At 40.1% G+C, this 18,633-nt stretch overlaps 1 long non-coding RNA gene across 1 annotated transcript; it reads right to left on the bottom strand.

Moving 5' to 3' along the window:
* Positions 1-11,475: 11,475 nt before the first annotated feature.
* LOC118792333 lies at positions 11,476-12,306 on the bottom strand. Its single transcript, XR_005005599.1, has 5 exons — positions 12,259-12,306; positions 12,103-12,159; positions 11,957-12,005; positions 11,803-11,859; positions 11,476-11,589 (listed from the first exon to the last, which is right to left on the bottom strand). It is a non-coding gene; the product is annotated as an uncharacterized LOC118792333 (long non-coding RNA).
* Positions 12,307-18,633: the final 6,327 nt, after the last annotated feature.

Raw genomic sequence — 18,633 nt, 5'->3', positions numbered from 1 at the left:
GTGCCCAGAACTGCACACAGTATTCCAGGTGCGGTCTAGCTAAGGCATTGTATAATTTCAACATAACCTCTTTAGATTTATACTCAATACTTTTGGCTATATATCCCAGCATCCTGTTGGCCTTTTTTACTGCTACAGCACACTGCCTAGATCCTGTTAAGCTTGGGTCAACCATTACTCCCAAGTCTTTTTAAAATTGAGCACATTCTAGTTTTTTTCCACCCATGAAGTAGTCTTGTCTAAGGTTCTTATTTCCTACATGCAAGATTTTACATTTATCTAAATTGAAAGTCATCTGCCAGGTATCTGCCCACTTTTGGATGCTGTTTAGGTCTTCCTGTATTACCTTAGTTGATTCTATACTGTTGGCTAGACCCCCTAGTGCTAGAAATAGCAAAGGCCCCAACACCGATCCCTGCGGGACTCCACTTCGTACAGGACCCTGCTCTGATACAATACCTCCCACAGTTACAGTCTGCTTTCTATTAGACAACCAACTTCGAACCCACTCAGTGATAGCTCCTGTAATTCCCGCAGATGTCATTTTCAGTATGAGTCTCTCGTGCGGAACTTTGTCAAATGCCTTTTGAAAGTCCAAATAGATAATATCATAAGCTTGGTTTGAGACATGCTGTAGCTTCCTCAAAGAAGTCCAGGAGGTTTGTTAAGCACAACCTCCCTCTGCGAAAACCATGTTGGCTATCATTTAAAACACCATTTCATTCCAGGAATTATTCCAAATTATCCCTAATGATGGATTCTAGTATTTTGCATGCGATACAAGTTGAGCTGACAGGCCTATAATTTCCTGGTTCAGTCCGGGCTCTTTTCTTGTAGATAGGTACTACACTGCCATGTTTCCAGTCATCTGGCATTTCTCCAGTTTTAGGGGATTGCTTAAAATAACTGTCAGAGGCTTGTAAACCACCTCTGCTAGTTCTCTGAGAACTCTTGGATATATTCCATCGGAGTCTGCTGCCTTATTTGTTTTAGGTTTTTGAAGTTTATCTAGTACTTCTGCATCATTTAAAAACGGGAAACAGGCAGACAGAAGCATAAAGCAAACGCCGGGGACGAAACAGGAGAAAAACACTGTGACGAACTAGCAACAGGACAGGGAAAAGCAGGGAACATATAGGGCAAGGCTGACGAGGGGATGGAAAGCAGGTGTGCAGGCAATCAGGCGGGCGGAGACCGGGCGGGGAGCGGGGCAGGAAAAACACAAGGAAAACAAAAGCACGACAGCTAAGGAGGCGGAGCACTGACAGTCAGCTTGCCTAAAGTTGAATACTCTAGCATTGGAGAATGCAGACTTAACTTGCCAAAAAACTTCAAATGTAATTGAACTATGGTCACTTGTACCGAGTGGTTCCCCTACCTCAATACTGCCGATTCTATCAGGATTATTACACAGAACCAGATCTAGGATTGTGTTCTCTCTCATGGGTTGAGTAACAGACTGTATCAAAAAACAGTCATTTACAACATCTAAAAACTCTTCCTCACATTTACCTTGACCTGACACAGCTTCCCAATTACTTGAAGGGTAATTGAAGTCCCCCATTACTATTGTCTCACCCTCCTGACATGCTAGTTTAATGTTATCAAAGAGCATACTACTGACTACTGACTGGCTGGTGGCCTATAGCATACTCCAACATTTAGGCCTTTTTCATTTTCCCCCAATATCTTAATCCATATGTCTTCACTAACACCAAGGGGCTCCATTCCTGGTATTTCCTGAGTATTAAGATTATCCTGTAATCCACGTCTCTGTAATCCCAACAACATCAAAGTTACTATTACTCATAACGGTTTCCAGATCGAGAATTTTATTTTTTATGCTTCTAGCATTTAAACAGAGGAATTTCAGGGTACCACGTGTGCCCCCAACTGCCCAGAACCACCTCTATTACAGTGCTGCTCTGACTGATTTACAAGCATCGTTTCCTCTCTACTAATAAAATATTTAGCCATGGTGTGTTCTATTCCGGCAGTCTGTCTATCCCTACCCATCTGACTGTATAAACTCCCTGCCCCCCCAGACCCTAGTTTAAATAACCCTCTGCTACCCTAAGCATACGCTGGCCCAGTGCAGTTGTACCCCTCCGGTTCAGGTGCAACCCGTCCCGCTTGTACAGGTCACCCCTGTTCCAAAAGGAGTCCCAGTGCTCCATAAACCTGTACCCCTCTTTCCTACACCAGGTTTGTAGCCACGTGTTAAACCTCCATATAAAGGCTTGCTTCCCTTTGCTTGCATGTGGTACTGGTAGAATTCCAGAGAAGACTACCGTGGAGGTTCTGCTCCTAATCTTCCCCGCTAGCTCAATAAATTTTTCTTGCAGAACCCCGAACCTACCCTTTCCTATGTCATTGGTTCCAACATGGACCATGACCACCGGATCCTCCCCCGCTCTGGCCAGGAGCTTGTCCGCGCTCTCCAGGAGGTCTCCAACCTGGGCACCAGGCAGGCAACAGACCATGCGAGACTCCTTGTCGCGCGAACACACTATGCTATCTACCCCTCTAATGACTGAATCCCCCACTATCACCAACTCCCTTTTCTTGGAGGATGAGGCCACCTGGGTGCCCTGGGGCTCTTCAGTCCTCCCACTATCAGGATCGTGGGTCAAATATGGATTTACTGCCGAGACAGAATTACCAGCTAAAAAAGTGCTAAAAGCACCGAGGTGGCTCAGAACAGTCAAAAGGCAGAAATCAAGCGCAATAAATGCCACTTAGCCTAATACAATAAAACTACGTTTACAGTTCAGCAGACGCGCAGACGCGCTAACACAACCAGAATCAGAATATCCTAAAATCTGACGCTGAAAAATAGTAGAAAAAGGTAAACAAGCGAACCGGCTGGCTAGCTAAACTACCCGGATAGCTAGCTAAAGTTTGCTGCTTACTTATTTAGAGATTTGCTCCTGAGAGGGCGAAAAACCACAAAAAACCTCTTGTCGGCTAGAGCCGAATTAGCTGCGACAGAGGAAAAAAAGTGGAAAATTCCCTCTCTGTCCCCTAATGGCAACAAAAGATTCAACTTTAAGAGCAGATCAGACCTACCTTATGTAATAGCTAGGTAAATAGCACCAATTTTTATTTTTATCCAATACAAACACCATGAACTTCAATTGCCTGTTCTTTACAGTAGTTGTGGCTGTGAATTTTCCTCTGTAATGTAGCTTTCCCCCCAGGCTCTCAATATTCGCTTTGCCAATTCTTAACGGAGGTTGGTGCTTTGGACTTGAAAAAGCCTTTTCTGAGATCATGCTTATTTCAGCGCCTGTATCAATCTTGAACTCCACTTCTGTGCCTTGTATTGGGAGTGAAACAGTCCATGCACTGTTTGTTTCAACCCCTTGCTTCAATTCTCCTAGGAAATGTGTCACAATGCCGCCCTCCTGTGGTGTGCTTACATCGTTGACTTCACGAGTGCAACATACTGCTGCAAAATGGCCCCTCTTATTACATTTTTGGCATTCTGCTTTTTTAGCAGGACAGTCATCTTTTCCATGGTTTCTGCCATCTCTTGCATTTGCACTCGCTGAAATGTTCCTTCTGGTGACATCTTAAGCTTGGGTTTCATCCATTTCTACCGCGCCTGGGTCTTCCCTTGTCACCATTGTGATGCTGACATCTTTGAGCTACTTCATTGAGCTGCATGTTGCCACTAGCCTCCTGCTCACTAAGATGCTCTTTCACTTGCTCTGATTGCCTCACAAGCTCAACTGCTTTCCAGAGTGTCAAATCTGGCATCAACTGGAGCTTCTCAGACAGTTTCCGATCCAAAATCCCAATCACTAATCTGTCATGGATATTCTCTTCCTTTGCTACCCCAAAATCGCATGTAGTCGTGTAGTTGGTGAAGGCTACAGATGTACTCTTCTGTTGATTTACCATGCTTCTGTGTGCGTTGATGGAATCATGCTCGCTCGTGAATCACATTCACTTTTGGCACAAAATAATTTTCCAATTTCTCCAGCACATTCTCATAAGTCTCTACTTCTCCAGTTTCAAATGTGAACGTTTTATTTACTTGTTCTGCTTCTTTCCTGAGTGCTTGGTCGTGATTCTGTAGGGGGAGAAATGTTTCCATTCCGGCCAGCATTTGGGATGGCTAAACTCAGTTTTCTGGAGGGTGGAACTTCGCCATTGTTCAGCTTCTGACACCATGTGAGGTTAGGTGATGTACTCAAAACTCGGTATACACTAACTGCCTCACGTCATTTGTATAGCGCTGATCCTAATGCGTAAAGCTGCACATAACTAAATAGATCCATACAACACTTGCCTGTTACTGATTGCTTCGAATTGGAATAGCATCTGTAATGCAGTGTGTATACCCAGTTGTGACACAGAGCTACCTTTCGAACCATGCTCTGTGGAGCCACTATAAGCACAGAAAATTAAAATAGGTGCCAGTGATACAGTACAATATGAGGCTATGTAGTGAAGACGTGAAATGTGCTATTCAAGTGGCCCACCACACAATGGCAGCACTAACAGTTTGTAGACCTGAAAAATATTGAAGAAATTAAACTTGTCCCTTAATAACAGACTGATTGGTTATTCAGTCAGTAGCCTACCAGTCATTTGCTATGACGGCAAAGAAGCATATAGTTTGTACCAGAACCTGTCCAGCTGTGAAATGACTAACAAAGTGAAGCAATTGGAAGCTAGCTTGGCCTCTCAGCAACAACTCTTCTCACGGGTAAATGATTCAAAGAAAAAAGGTACCAGAGCTAGCTACGAAGTGGTGATGCTAAATGTGAAGCGCGCTAAACCTTTTGCTGAGGGCGAGTTAGTGAAAGACTGTGTAATGAAGATGGTGGATGCCATTTGTCCCAAGAAAAAGCAGGAGTTTTCCAATTTTTGCCTGACTCGAAATACCATGGCACAGAGAATAGAAGAATTATCTACAGACATCAAGAGACAAGTGAATGAGAGGTGGGCACGGTTTGACTTTTTTTCACTAGCCTGCGATAAGAGCACTGACCAAACCAATACAACTCAGCTACTTATTTTTTGAGGGGAGTTGATGATGACATGAACATTACTGAAGAATTACTTGACCTTCAGAGTCTGAAGGACCATACTAGGGAGGAGGATTTGTTTCAGTCCATGTCTAAAGTTGTCAAGGACGTAAAACTGCTATGGGCAAAAATGAGCAGAATTGCTACTGATGGTGCACCTTCTATGCTAGATGAAAGAAGTGGATTAGCTGTGCTGATAAAGAACAGAGTCCGTGAGCATGGGGGCGATGCTATTAAAATTCACTGCATTATTCATCGACAAGTGCTGTGTGCAAAATTTCTGAAATTTGAGCACGTTGTGTAGCCAGTGGTTAAAACCATTAACCTCATTTGTGCAAAAGCTTATTAAACACCTGTGTGTAGCAACAGTAGGCCTAGCCTGCAAACACATCTATAGTTGGTGAATCATCAGCCAAATTTATTTGTATTTTGAAATGCATTGTATTGCAATAATGTCTTATTAGGCCTATTTTATATTCATATTTCATTTATTCCAGTCCAGAATTAACTTTAATTAAAACTAAAGGCACTATTAATAAATAATAAAATGTCTGACTTAAACACTTGTTTAAGTATAGTAGGTACCTACATACACTACTGTATGTTAATGGATTTGAATATAACTGAACTGATTTGTATTTTGAAGATTTTACATAATGAATATTTTGCATATAATACAATATAAATAACATTAAAATGTGGTGTTTTCATTGCTATCTAATCTTACTGTTTCGTAATTCATTAAAAACTGCACAGTGCACTTTGAATTTTACTAAGAAGTCAGTGTAACAAGGTGTGCAGTCAAGGGTTGCTATGTAATTGATTCCAGCCCATTTAATTGTTGATTTATTATTACACTAAAAATACAAGCTTTTAGAATGCATATGTAAAATTAAAAACAAGGTGCTGGCCCTCGGGCATTTTCGCAAGATCTGGCCCCCGTTGAAAAAACTTTAACTACCCCTGGTTTAGGCCAGGAAAGAATATATAGATAATATTTTACAGTAACGAAGATTTGTGATTCACATGTAACTTGCGTATGTCTGCAGGGCAGAACCAGAAGGTAAAAGCATGAGATATTGGAACAAGGAAAAATATAGCTGCAAGCAGCAATGAAGGGGCCAAGCACCTTAGGGCCACCAGGTAGACAACTAATGAGAACAACCCCTGACCAAGACACCAATCCATCACAGACTGAACAGACACATTGACACCCACTCTTACACTCACACCTATGGGCAATATAGCATGTCCAATTGACATTACCTGAATGTGTTTGGACTGTTGTAGAGAACCAGAATACTCAGAGGAAAACCACATGAACACAGGGACAAGGTACAAACTGGATGCAGACGCACCCCGAACTTGAAACCTCCATACTGTTAGGCAGTACTGCTACCCATTTGCACCAACACACTGCCCCCACTACATATATGTCAAGCTTAAACATAAGCAGTGCCATAAAATGCAGTGTGCCTTCTTGGGACATTGCAATGAGACGTGCCAACACTGTTGGAGGAGTGTAATTTTTGGGTATCTGAAAAAATCCAAAATCATGGGAAAAATGGCAGAGAACATACCATATTAGTTGAATATAATAAAATGTCCCTGATTAGAAAAGGACCCCTCATTTTTTAACACCTTTTTTGGCAAAAGACTTTTTGAAGATCAAATCATGAACACTCTTGCCCCCATTCACTGAACCATTAATTCCCCCATAGGACCAGAAAGACACTATTCTCCACTACTGCAATCCATTTCTTGCTGCACCTGGCACTTTTTGTACAGACAAAAAAAATCATTTATTGAAAGTACATGCTGCTATTCCCCTCCAACTATACCATAAAGACATGTCACCATAGAGTCATGCTGCTATTCCCCTCCAAATGTTTACAAAACTGAGTGTATTGTTTATGGATATATGTTGTTTTAATTCTCTTTGTAATTTATATACACTGTTGATATAGGAGAAACCGCATTTCATTCTTGATTGTACGCAAGTGCATGATAAAATGACAATAAAGGAAATCTCAATCTGAAATCAATTTAATAAAATACACTGAATAAAACAAGGTACTCTGATATTTTTTCTACATCTGTTAGATGAAATGACCACATTTAAATAAAAAAAAATAAACTAGTCTACTGGGATTTCTAATACCACTCTCCTGTTCTTAATGTATAATGACATTAAAAATTCTAGTCCTCCCATGTAAGACAACCCCACTTTTCAGATGTAATTTCTGAAGTAGAAAAAAACACTGTCTAACATTCAGGCCAATATGGAAAGTCCAAGTGTTTCTTCAACACTATTTAGTGTATTAGTTGTGGCAATAGGTCAAAAGGTGCAGGAGATGTGCCTATTTTAAGTGCTACAAACTGATTGTATCTTAGCAGCCATGCCATTTGGATATTGAACTATGTGTTCATTTTCCAGTTAGGACCTGATATGTAATGATGTAATGACCTACAAAAAATGGTCACAATATCTGCTTTTCTTTGTGTGGTCTGTGCCTTGTGATGTCCATTAGAACAAAATGTCATTAAAATTAAAGTAAATGGACACATGGGTGTTTAAACCTGTTTTTCAGTATAGCACCCCAAAGTAGCCAAATTTCATTAAACTTGCTGTGTGGCACCCAGGCCTAATTGTAAGCATGTGTATCAACTTTTATGCCAATGAACAAAAGCATTGCAGAGATATGGTCACTCTTCCTTTATGGCGACTTCACGGGTGAATTTGTGGGTACACGACTGTACAGTACTTTTTGTATGGTTGGAATGACAATAAAGTACACTTTGACTTTGACATTGTTCAACCTGGCAACTATCCTTTAACAACTGTTAAAGACAATGGTCCAAAGAGGTAATACACAAAACCTCATTGTGCCATAACTCTAGGAGGAGGTGGTTAAATGTGTTTTTGACATCATCAAAGATGGATGAAACACAAAATGGCTGATGTGGAGATTTCATACGTTCCCAGATAGGATCCTTAACTTTGATGAAGCACAAGATATTTAGTTGAGATATCTGCTTTTCTGCCAGAGTAATGGGTATTTTAATGATTTTTAATGGTATAGCGCCCCGAGTGGCCAAATTTCATGAATGCAAACCCAGTGTTGCTAATACTAATAAAGTGTACCAAGTTTGGCATCACTCCAACAAACCATTGCTGAGATATGGCTCACTTCCTGTTTTGGTGTCTTCACCATGGAATTTCATTGGACGACAGTGGCAGTATCCTTTGCCCTAGAAAAATTCTTTGAATAACTTTTGGTCAGAAAGCTCTGTAGATGATACAGACCAAATTTGGTGGTGATAGGATCAATGGTCAAGGACTAGTTTGCAAAAGTAGGTTTTTCCAAAAATTGAAATTATGATTTTTTTTTTTTAAAAAAATCCATTACAGTGGATGAGTCTGTTCAATTCACCATGACCTAGGGATTCAGCAGAAATAAGGATCACAACTCTAAGACAAACGGTTCAAAAGTAATAAGCAAAAATGTATTCGGAAATTTGGCCTGTTACAGGGCCACAGGGATTGATGGATTGACTCCAAATTTGGTGCCTGGATACCTTGGACTGTGCTCTATGAGGGTGCCAGATTCCACCAACATCTACCTAGGGCTTCTATGGCCTGCCATAGAAAACCTTTGAGAAAATGATAATACCAAGATGGCCAAAAAACAAAATGGCCGACACACAGGTTTCATGCTTTCCCAGCTAGGGTCCTTCACTGTGATGATGCACAAGAAATTTGTTTGAAACATCTGCGGTTCCAAAGCTATAGGCATTTGAATTTTTTTTTCGCTGTTTTCCTGGTATAGTGCCCCCATTTGGCCAAATTTCATGAAACTTGGTGGGTACCCAATATTCCCCCTGCCAATAAAGTATACCAATTTTGGCATGACTGCAACCAAGCATTGCTGACATATGGCTCACTTCCTGTTTTGGTATCTTCGGCATGGAAATTCATTGGACAACAGCGGCCAAATCGTTTGCCGTAGCAAAATTCTTTGAATATTTTTTGGTCACACCCATGTGTAGATGATACTTACCAAATTTGGTGGTGATAGGATCAACGGCCTAGGACTAGTTCGCAAAAGTAGGTTTTTCGAAAAATTCAAAATGGTGGAAAATCCAGTATGGCAGACTTTAACGCCAATGGGTGCATTTGAATCGCGATGACCCAAGGATTCAGGGGAAAAATGATCACAACTCTAGGACAAACGGTTCAAAAGTTATAAGCAAAAATGTACCTTGAAGTTTGGCCTGTTGGTGGTGCTACAGAGATGGATGGATTGACCCCAAATTTGAGCTCTGTATACTGTGGACTGTCCTCTATCAATGTGCCAAATTTCATAAAAATATGGGCTGCCATAGACTCCCAGAGAAGAAAGTATAATAGAGAAAAATTCTAACAATTACAATAGGTGCCTAGCACCTTCGTTGTGTCTGGCCCCTAATAATAAATATAGCTGCAAGCAGCAATTCCGGGGTCCAAGCACAAATAAACTAATTGCCTGGGGGTCTTCAATTTCATGCAGTAAAAGTCTGTGATGAAGATTTTCACAGGCCAGTGTTAAGAAGAATTTGATGCTCATTTGCATATCAATTAGTAAATGAAGCAAATCATTGGCTTGTAGAGGCTATGTTTTTTGATATAGTAACTTTTCCTTCATAAATTAGACAGTTTTACAAGTCAAGGTAAGGGTTTTACATTCCATGTTTTGTGCCGATCAGCACAGTGGTTCAGAAGCACATGATCACTGGGCGAAAAGCGTCTGTTTCCGGGGATATTTAATATCATATATTCATTGACATGACACATTTACGGGCATATTTTATCAGATATGCTCTGGATACGTTAGTCTCATTTGTCATATCCGGACCATATCTTAACTCCGGAATGGGACAGTATCGACACGCAAAATATCCTAAGACAAAATATTCACCGTATATTTATCATGTCCTACATATCTACATCAGGGCCCAGTTGTTCAGAAGTAATCTGATCGGATTTCGGCTGTCAGATTGGATCAAATCTTGAAAATGGGTTGTTCAAAAGAAAAAAAGGATTCTGAAATCGGATTACATCACGTAATCCAGTCTTGGTTTTGATCTGGATCAAACCTTCAGTATGTGTTGTTTTTAGTAGGATTGGGATACCTTTGATCCAAAAAATCAGGATTATCCTGATCCCAGCAGAAGGGTGGATTCAGGGTGGATTTCAGGAACAAAATGTAATAAAACTTTTAAAATTGGTCAAATAATACAACATTTGCATCATGTAGTATATATACATTTCTTTATATTTTGCACTTGATTTGTTTAACCGTTACAGTGATAAAGTAGATAAAGTAGACATTAGGCTACCTATTAAACCTTTCAGTATAGTAAAGTAAAAAAAGGATTTTGTCCCCATAAAATAATCCCCTAAACAGCTGTCAATAACAAACAAAAATATTTAATTTTAACTGTCATTTATCACTGTATGTTATTTACAATGACACATCAGAGTCAGTCAAAAGTAGTTACTAACAACGGGATCCCTTATTGCACGTCCAGTCAGTCCCTCATTCTGAGAGAACGCCAGAGGTTGGTCTGGGTCTTCAACAGGCTCAGTTGCATCATAAACGTCATCACAGAGAGAGACATTGCGCCTGGTAGCGATGTTGTGCAGGACAATACAGGCAAGTATTATGTTGCATGCTCCATGTGCTGTTTTCTGTCTCTTCAAATAAAAACACTTAAAGTGACCCCACGCTGGCTATTCTACCTGTTGTTCTTTACACAGCTAGTAGCCTACATTGTGATATGTAGTCGCATTTTGAGCACTGGTAATCCGGATTTGGTAATCTTGAAAAGTTTGTATCTGGATCAGGGTGATCCAATCCAATGTTGCTTTGAAAAACCGGCACAAAAATAAGATGGATTACCTGATCCTGGATAGCAAAACATGGGATTTCCAAATCCGGATCATTCTGATCCAGATTAAACTTTTTGAACAACTGGGCCCAGAACACCACCATAATATGAACTGTGTACGGGGCAAATCCGTCTCCGTATACGAGATAATCACATGAGTATAGCCTCGGTACTTGCTACCATGCCACCCCCATGTAGCTACCCTGGTGTCATCATTAATAATATTTACCTTTACAGATGCTTCCAAAGAAATTCAGATATTAATTTAGGCAATCTAGACAACTATGCTTCTGCGTGAAATTTACTGCCTGATGCTCAATTGCAACATAGCGTAAAAACCATTCAAGTCTGACGGCTACTTAACATTATTTTCTTACCTCACGCAGTCGGATCGGCTAGCAAGTGCCTACTAGGTTATGAAGCATTATGAAACAAGACAAAATACAATTTTGTATATCATCCTTACTTTTTATTTTTCTGTGACAAAACTTATCATTGTCCCTTTTCATAAACGTTTATTGTAAAAGTGCAAAACATTGACGACATCCCCCTCTTCTGGAAAAAAAAAGGTCTCCAGCTGGCTTGATCCTTTCACCCACTCACTGGCTTTGTTGGAGAGCTGCAACGATAAGGACACAGAAGCAGTGTTTAAAAACCAGGCTATTTATGCGAAAAGTCATGAACATGGCTAAACGTTTCAGGTAGCCTACACAAGAAACGCATTCTTAACGTAGCTATGCACATATATCATAAGTTCAGTTGCATCTGGTCTAGGTTGGACAGACAGTAAGCTCCATGATATTTTTCGCTGTTTGAATTAACGTTAGCCTACCTGATGCAGTTCCACAGCTAACCGGCTATAGGCAGTGGACGCCGAACCTGGGAATGGCTGCAGGAGTACAAAATAAAAATTTACTCAAGATAATCTTTACGAGGATGAACTGCATTTGATTATAAGTACTGTAAAATTCACGTTGTTTCCATACCTGAAAAATGTGTAGGAGATCAGAGGGAACACTCGAGCAATGCAAACAACTACGGAAACAACAAGGCAAGGAGACATGTTCAATAAAGCGAAATAAAACTACACTATAACTGTAACAAGCACTGTGTTCAAGCTAATTTAAAATACCTGACGCAGTTCCACAGCTAACTGATGAGAAGCAGTGGACGTCGAAACTGTGAATGGCTGTAAGAGTAAAAAAAAACATAAAACTTACCTAAGATGGGCATCTTTACTAGGATAAACTGCATTTGATTGTAAATATGGTAAAATTCACGTTGTTACCTGAAAAATGTGTAGGAGATCAAGGGGTAAACCCGAGCAATGCAAACAACTATGGAAACAACAAGGCAAGGAGACATGTTCAATAAAGCGAAATAAAACCACACTGTAATTGTAATAAACACTGTGTTCAATCTAATTTTAAATACAGCTGCTATGAGAAAATACAGTGATGACAGACAAGTGATGTAGTGACACCCTAAATATTGATGGAAGAGATAAGGATCTGAGACGGAGAATAAACGAACCTCACATTAACATTAAATATCAGGTTAACAGATGACAGTGGCTTGCTAACGACAACTAACCTTAGCTTGCTAGTACTAGTATAGCCTATACTATCGATAGCAATATCAAGCTAATGTCAGCTAGTCAAGTAAATAGGGGCACATATGTGCTTGAACGTTAGAGAAAGAGAAAAACAGGACTTAAACTCGAATGAAAATGTCATGTTAGGTACTGTATAGCTGCAATATACCGATAGCTCATTAACGTTAGTTCTGTTATTTTATCCTAAGGCTTACCATCATTGCTGTTAGGTTATCTATCAAGCTAGACAGCATTTAAGTTATGGCAGATCTCTAAACATTTAAATATATGACATTATGGCATTAAAATCCTCTCTGTAAGCACTTACCAAGCACTCCATGAGAAATTCCCTTTCCCGTAGCAAGTTCAAAGACCGACTTCAGTTCAAAGGCACCAACTGAAACCAACCAACTGAACCAACGTCATGCATTCGTGACGTAGGCCACACCCCACAGCGTGTCATGACCTGATTCTACGTATCCAGTTATGATATCAGAAAACAGCATGCTTTGACTGAGAATAATCTGGATATTTGGTCTCATATTGCAAATATGGACCAATTATGCCAATATAAGATAAGATAAGATAGAACGTTATTGATCCCACAGCGGGGAAATTAACATGTCACAGCAGCAGGGGGGCGACAGTGGCTCAGGAGGTGGAGCAGTCGACTGGGGATTGGAAGGTCTCTGGCTCATCCTGGCAGAGTGTCGAAGTGTCCTTAAGCAAGACACTGAACCCCCAACAGCTCCCAGTGGCCAGTTGGTAAGCCTGTATAGCAGCCTCTGCCACTGGTAGGTAGATGTGAGGCATATAACTGTAAAGTGCTTTGAGTACTCAAATGAGTAGAAAAGCGCTATATAAATGCAGTCCATTTCCATTTATCAGTCGTCTGGTGCCTGGTTGTCTTCCTGGGCTGTGGCAGTCGCATGTTGCATCAATACTCCCAGGTACTAAAAAAATTTTTATTGTCTGCCCATTTTGTTTATTATGGCTTACTCATTAATGATGTGCGTTTTAAAATTGTAGCTTTCTTGTTCGCATCACATCAGAGCGGAGGGAATAGCCAACGGTGTGCATGCTTATTGAGGATTTTATGAAGTTAAAAGTTATGTATATTAAACAGTGTAATTCATGAATTTAAATGGGAAATTGTGGTGGAAAATTTTTGATAAAGTGAATTGCCCCCCCCCCCGAGAAAAGCGGAGCTTGACGTGGTACAATTAAGCTTGTTACATGGTGGAAATAAGTTATTGCCAGCAAACATCATAAGCATTGCCAACAGATGTTAGCTTTTGATTTTAACCACAGTTATTGACATATTAACTGAAGTTATTGATATATTACATTAGCTATTTATTTTATCTTTACTGTACATGTGGAGGTCTGGAAGTGTATAAGGAAACCAGACAATCTAATATGTTAGCCTTAAATAATATGTATTCTATTATACTTTGTATAGTGGAAAATATTGTTTGCATTAAGCACTACTACTGAAAAGTAATGTGATGTGATTCTATGCCTAAATAATGCTGGGGGTTACCCTAGGTTATAAACATTGCATGTAGGCCATTGTAAGACACCGCTAGGGGGTAATCTTGGGGGCTATTACAGGACAGTGGGTAACCTTGGAGAAGGAACACTGCCTTCAGCATTGGCCCTCCCTGGAAGTCACCCCAGAACCTTTGTGCACTATGTTGCTGTTCTATAGTCATGCCAGCTTCTCCTATTGGTTCATGGTCTACGCTTATTGTATCTTTTCTGCCTTCACTTCTCCTATTGGTTCATAATCTACGCTTATTGTATCTTCTCCCCCTGACATGCCCCTACAACGTGTCAGCATGTTTTTGCCTCCTTTTAACATATGCATCCCATTTTAGTTTTATATTTTCTTTTAGGAGTCATACAGCTAGAAAATAACAGCTGATTGCCTGCTTTGGCCTAGCTGATATCTACTGGCAAATGGTTGCAAACTGTATGTGGATTTACTGCAGTTTGTCATAGTTGCCCATCATAGTAGTGCTGAGCCAACCGCCCCCCTTTGCGGGGTTTAATTCTTCTTTGTCTTGTTCCTGTGGCCCATCTTCTGGGCTGTGTCCAGATGGGGCCTAGTTCTTACATTAACCCTTTGCTTTAAGGCCTAACCTTGTAGCTTATGGCACATAGATATCTGTGTGCCTTCTTACAGTCTGCAGCACCGCGGTCTGGCTAACTGAGTTACTTAACCTTTTTTATTATTTAAATGTGGGCCTGGAAATAATAGTAATATTCCAGGCATATATGCTGTGTATTATTTAATTATGTTTAAAAATCATATAGGCGTGGATTGGAAATAATGGGAAATTTCAGAAGTGTTATGTTTAAAAATAATATACAATTAATGACTATGGAGTTTATGGGACTTTCCAGGTGGGGTAAATGTAACAGCTTGAAAATTAAATAATGGTGTATTAAATGGAAAATGGGATGATCTTGAAGGAGGAGCCTGGGAGGAGTTGGAAATTGTGGTCTGGGATAGGAGGAGTGAGAAAAGGCATAAAGGATGGATGTAGGCTGAGGGGAGGGCGGAGTGATTGGGGAGTGTTTGTGAATGTATACACACCGTATATACACCTGTTGCTCTGCAGACCAACCCGATTTACTGTATGTGATTGATCACCATATGCAATAAACCAAACAACCATGATTACATCAGACTCTGTGAGGACTTATTATTTTTCGGAAGGCATCAAAATGTGGAGGAAGACCAGGGGGGATATCCACCACAGTCTGAAGATGTGTCCTCAGCCCACGTTGGAAATTGCAAACAACTGAGTCCTGACAAGTTCGGTGTTGAAGACATTGGACAGAACAATGGCAGTGACACCTGAAGATTTATATGTAAAGTGATACTGATAGATGGCTTCGTCTAACAACCCAGCAATTTACTTACTCTGAAATTTGGCTGGAACATGTAAATAGCTAACGTTAGCTAATTACTGTTATCTATGCTTCCCCTATCATTCAGCCGACTGCATATAGACGTTTTAAGTAACGTTAATGTAAGTAAATTGCTGGGTTGTTAGACAAGGCCATCTAGCAGTATCACTTACATGTAAATCTTCAGGTGTCACCGCCATTGTTCCGTCCACCGTGTCTTCAACTTCGAACTTGTTGTCAGGACTCAGTTGTTTGAAATCACAAACCTCTGGGCGAGCACTGTCTGCCTGTCGTTCAGTTCACAGAAGCTGTTAATCAAGGTTCAAGAAGGTCGTGTGATTGCGTTGAAAGTGACCAATCATAAGAGAGCCAGTGACTCCCTTGGTTTCCGCCCCCAAATTGTCAAAACTCAGGTCGCGCGAGCAGAATTCAACATCGCACGAGCAGAGTTAATCTGCGCGAGCACGTATGCCCTCCAGCGCTCGCCAAGCAGAAATTCTCTTGCGCGTGGTAGCTGCTTTGTGCGTGAGAATGTTTCCTGCGCTCGTGAGAATGTTTTCTGCGCTCGCAACTTTTGACATAAATCTGACGCCATAATATAGACTGTAACGCAGTGCCTTTCAAGGCCTTCAAGGAGCCCTAATGCCACATACGCTGATTTTGACAGATAATGGAGGACTAAACTTTAGTGTTGCCAGAGAAATGTAAGCATTTAAACTGGACAGTAAAGTTGACCAGGGCAAGATACAGTACCTTTGGTTATCTTAGGTAAGACTGAATGCTATTGTTGGTTTCAGACAAGTACAGGAGCTCATTTACAGATCAATTACAGATCAGATCTGTAAATGTTTCATTTTTCTCTGTCAGTATTTCACTGGAAATCATATTCTTAATGGCTATATTAGATTTTGTTTGTTGTATTTTAAGTTTATAGGCAAGTAGTTTTAAAGCTGTTGAAGCACTATCCATTACTAAAGATTACTAAATATCAAGTTTACTAAGCATCAAGATCCTCTCCACCTTCTCACTTAATGGGTTAACTGAAGTCATTTGTGTGTCTTTTAGATTACTCACTACATTAATATCACCTGTCATTTTATGGTCCTTCTCTAGACATGTAACCAAATGCGCCAAAATAGGATTCCATTTCAAATCATGTGAATCCAATAATTAACTGAATTCACTTTTTTTTATATAAATTCATGTTCATAGAAGTGAAGAGATCACCCATGGCATGCAAGTCCGGTGCAGCCTCAGGCTCTCAGACAGCAGGCTTTCTTTTGTGCCTTTGACATGTACATATGATAGGGTGTCCCCTAGACAGGAGTGCAACATTCTCCCCTTCTAAAAATACACAAGCTCAAGAACTAATCTGTCTGGAGATCCAACAGAGGAAAGGAGAATTAGAATTAGTGGTGAGTAAACAAAGGCAGAAGCAGTGAAGTTTCAGTGAGATCGGAGCTCATGACTTTTAATGATTTTCATTAGTTTTTATAAATATGCACTGGAATCAGTCAGCTACTGACAAATGAAAGTGGTTATTGCTGTCAACATTAGAACAAGAGCATGGCGCAAAGCAGACAAAATGGGCAATAACTCAAAACCTGTGCAGGGTGATTAAGTTGCAGAAAAAATCCACAAAAAGAAATGCAAAATAACCCAAAAAGACAGTGGAATAATGAAAAATATATTTAAAAAATGAAAGAAACAGTTGTAAAACCCCATTATAGTCAGTTATTCAATGCGGCAGTTAAACATTTTAAATGCAATTTGTACATTTTTATGAAATAAACTTACATGCTAATAACAGATCTGAAAGTAGGGAGATTTAATAGGACTTTTGTAACTTGAGTTGTCCAGGGCAGTGAACACAGTTTGGCTGCAGGTTTTCTGGAGTGACAGAGTAAGCACTGGGACTGAGCAAACCTCGGGTGTGACCTGCAGCTGGCTAGAAAACTTCCTGAGCTGGGCTGGGACATCCTCAGGGGCTTCAGAAGACCCAATCCTTTTTGACGGGTGGTTCAGATATATCTGCATGGTCACTAAGTCAAGTAGAATTGGGGGTGGAGGGGAGGGGGAGGAGAAGGGCAGGGCAAAGTATGATGAAATCATGGTCAGAGATTGTAGAGGAACCCGTGTATTAACAGTGCCATGGGAACGAGATTGGACAGAGAACATACCATATTAGCTGAATATAATAACATGTCCCTGATTAGAAAAGGACCCCCCATTTTTCAACACCTTTTTTTGGTAACAGCCTTTTTGAAGATCAAATCTTAATTTTTAAAGAAAATAATTTCATTTCACATGAATTTAATAAAACACACTGAATAAAATAAGGTATTCTGATCTTTTAAATGAAATTGTCACATTCAAATAAAAATAAAATGTAATCACATTTTCAAATGAAAAAGTTATTTAAATAAAAACAAAAATAAACTAGTCTACGGGGATATCTAATACCACTGAACAATCTCAGATTAGTCTAGTCATCCCATGTAAGACAACCCCACTTATCAGTACTTGAAGTAGAATAAAAAACCCTTTCTTTCATTCAGGCCAATATTGAAAGTCCAAGTGTTTCTTCAACACTATTTAGTGTATTAGTTGTGGCAGTAGGTCAAAAGGTGCAGGAGATGTGCCTATTTTAAGTGCTACAAACTGGTTGTATCTTAGCAGCCATGCCATTTGGACATTGAACTATGTGGTCATTTCCCAGTTAGGACCTGACATGTAATGATGTAACGATCTACAAGAAATTGGTCGCAATATCTGCTTTTCTTTGTGTGGTCTCTGCCTTGTGATGTCCATTGGAACAAAATGTCATTAACATCCAAGTACATGGACACATGGGTGTTTAAACCTGTTTTTCAGTAGACCACCCCAAAGTGGCCAAATGTCACTAAACTTGGTGTGTTCTACCCAGGCCTCATGGTAAGCATGTGTACTGAGTCTTATACCATTAAACAAAAGCATTACAGGGATATGGCCACTCTTCCTTAATGGCGCGTTCACGGGTGAATTTGTGGGTACACTGCGGCCATATTGTTCAACCTGGCAACTCTTTTTCTCTATCTTTTAACAACTCTTAAAGACAATGGTCCAAAGAAGTAAGCTCTAGTGTCTATAGTTTTTGCTGTCCAAAGACTT

The sequence above is a fragment of the Megalops cyprinoides genome, chromosome 17 (genome assembly GCF_013368585.1).
Source record: "Megalops cyprinoides isolate fMegCyp1 chromosome 17, fMegCyp1.pri, whole genome shotgun sequence".
In the NCBI taxonomy this organism is placed as follows: domain Eukaryota; kingdom Metazoa; phylum Chordata; class Actinopteri; order Elopiformes; family Megalopidae; genus Megalops; species Megalops cyprinoides.
Note: the sequence above shows the minus strand (reverse complement) of the source record. Positions and strands in the feature narration are given on the sequence as shown.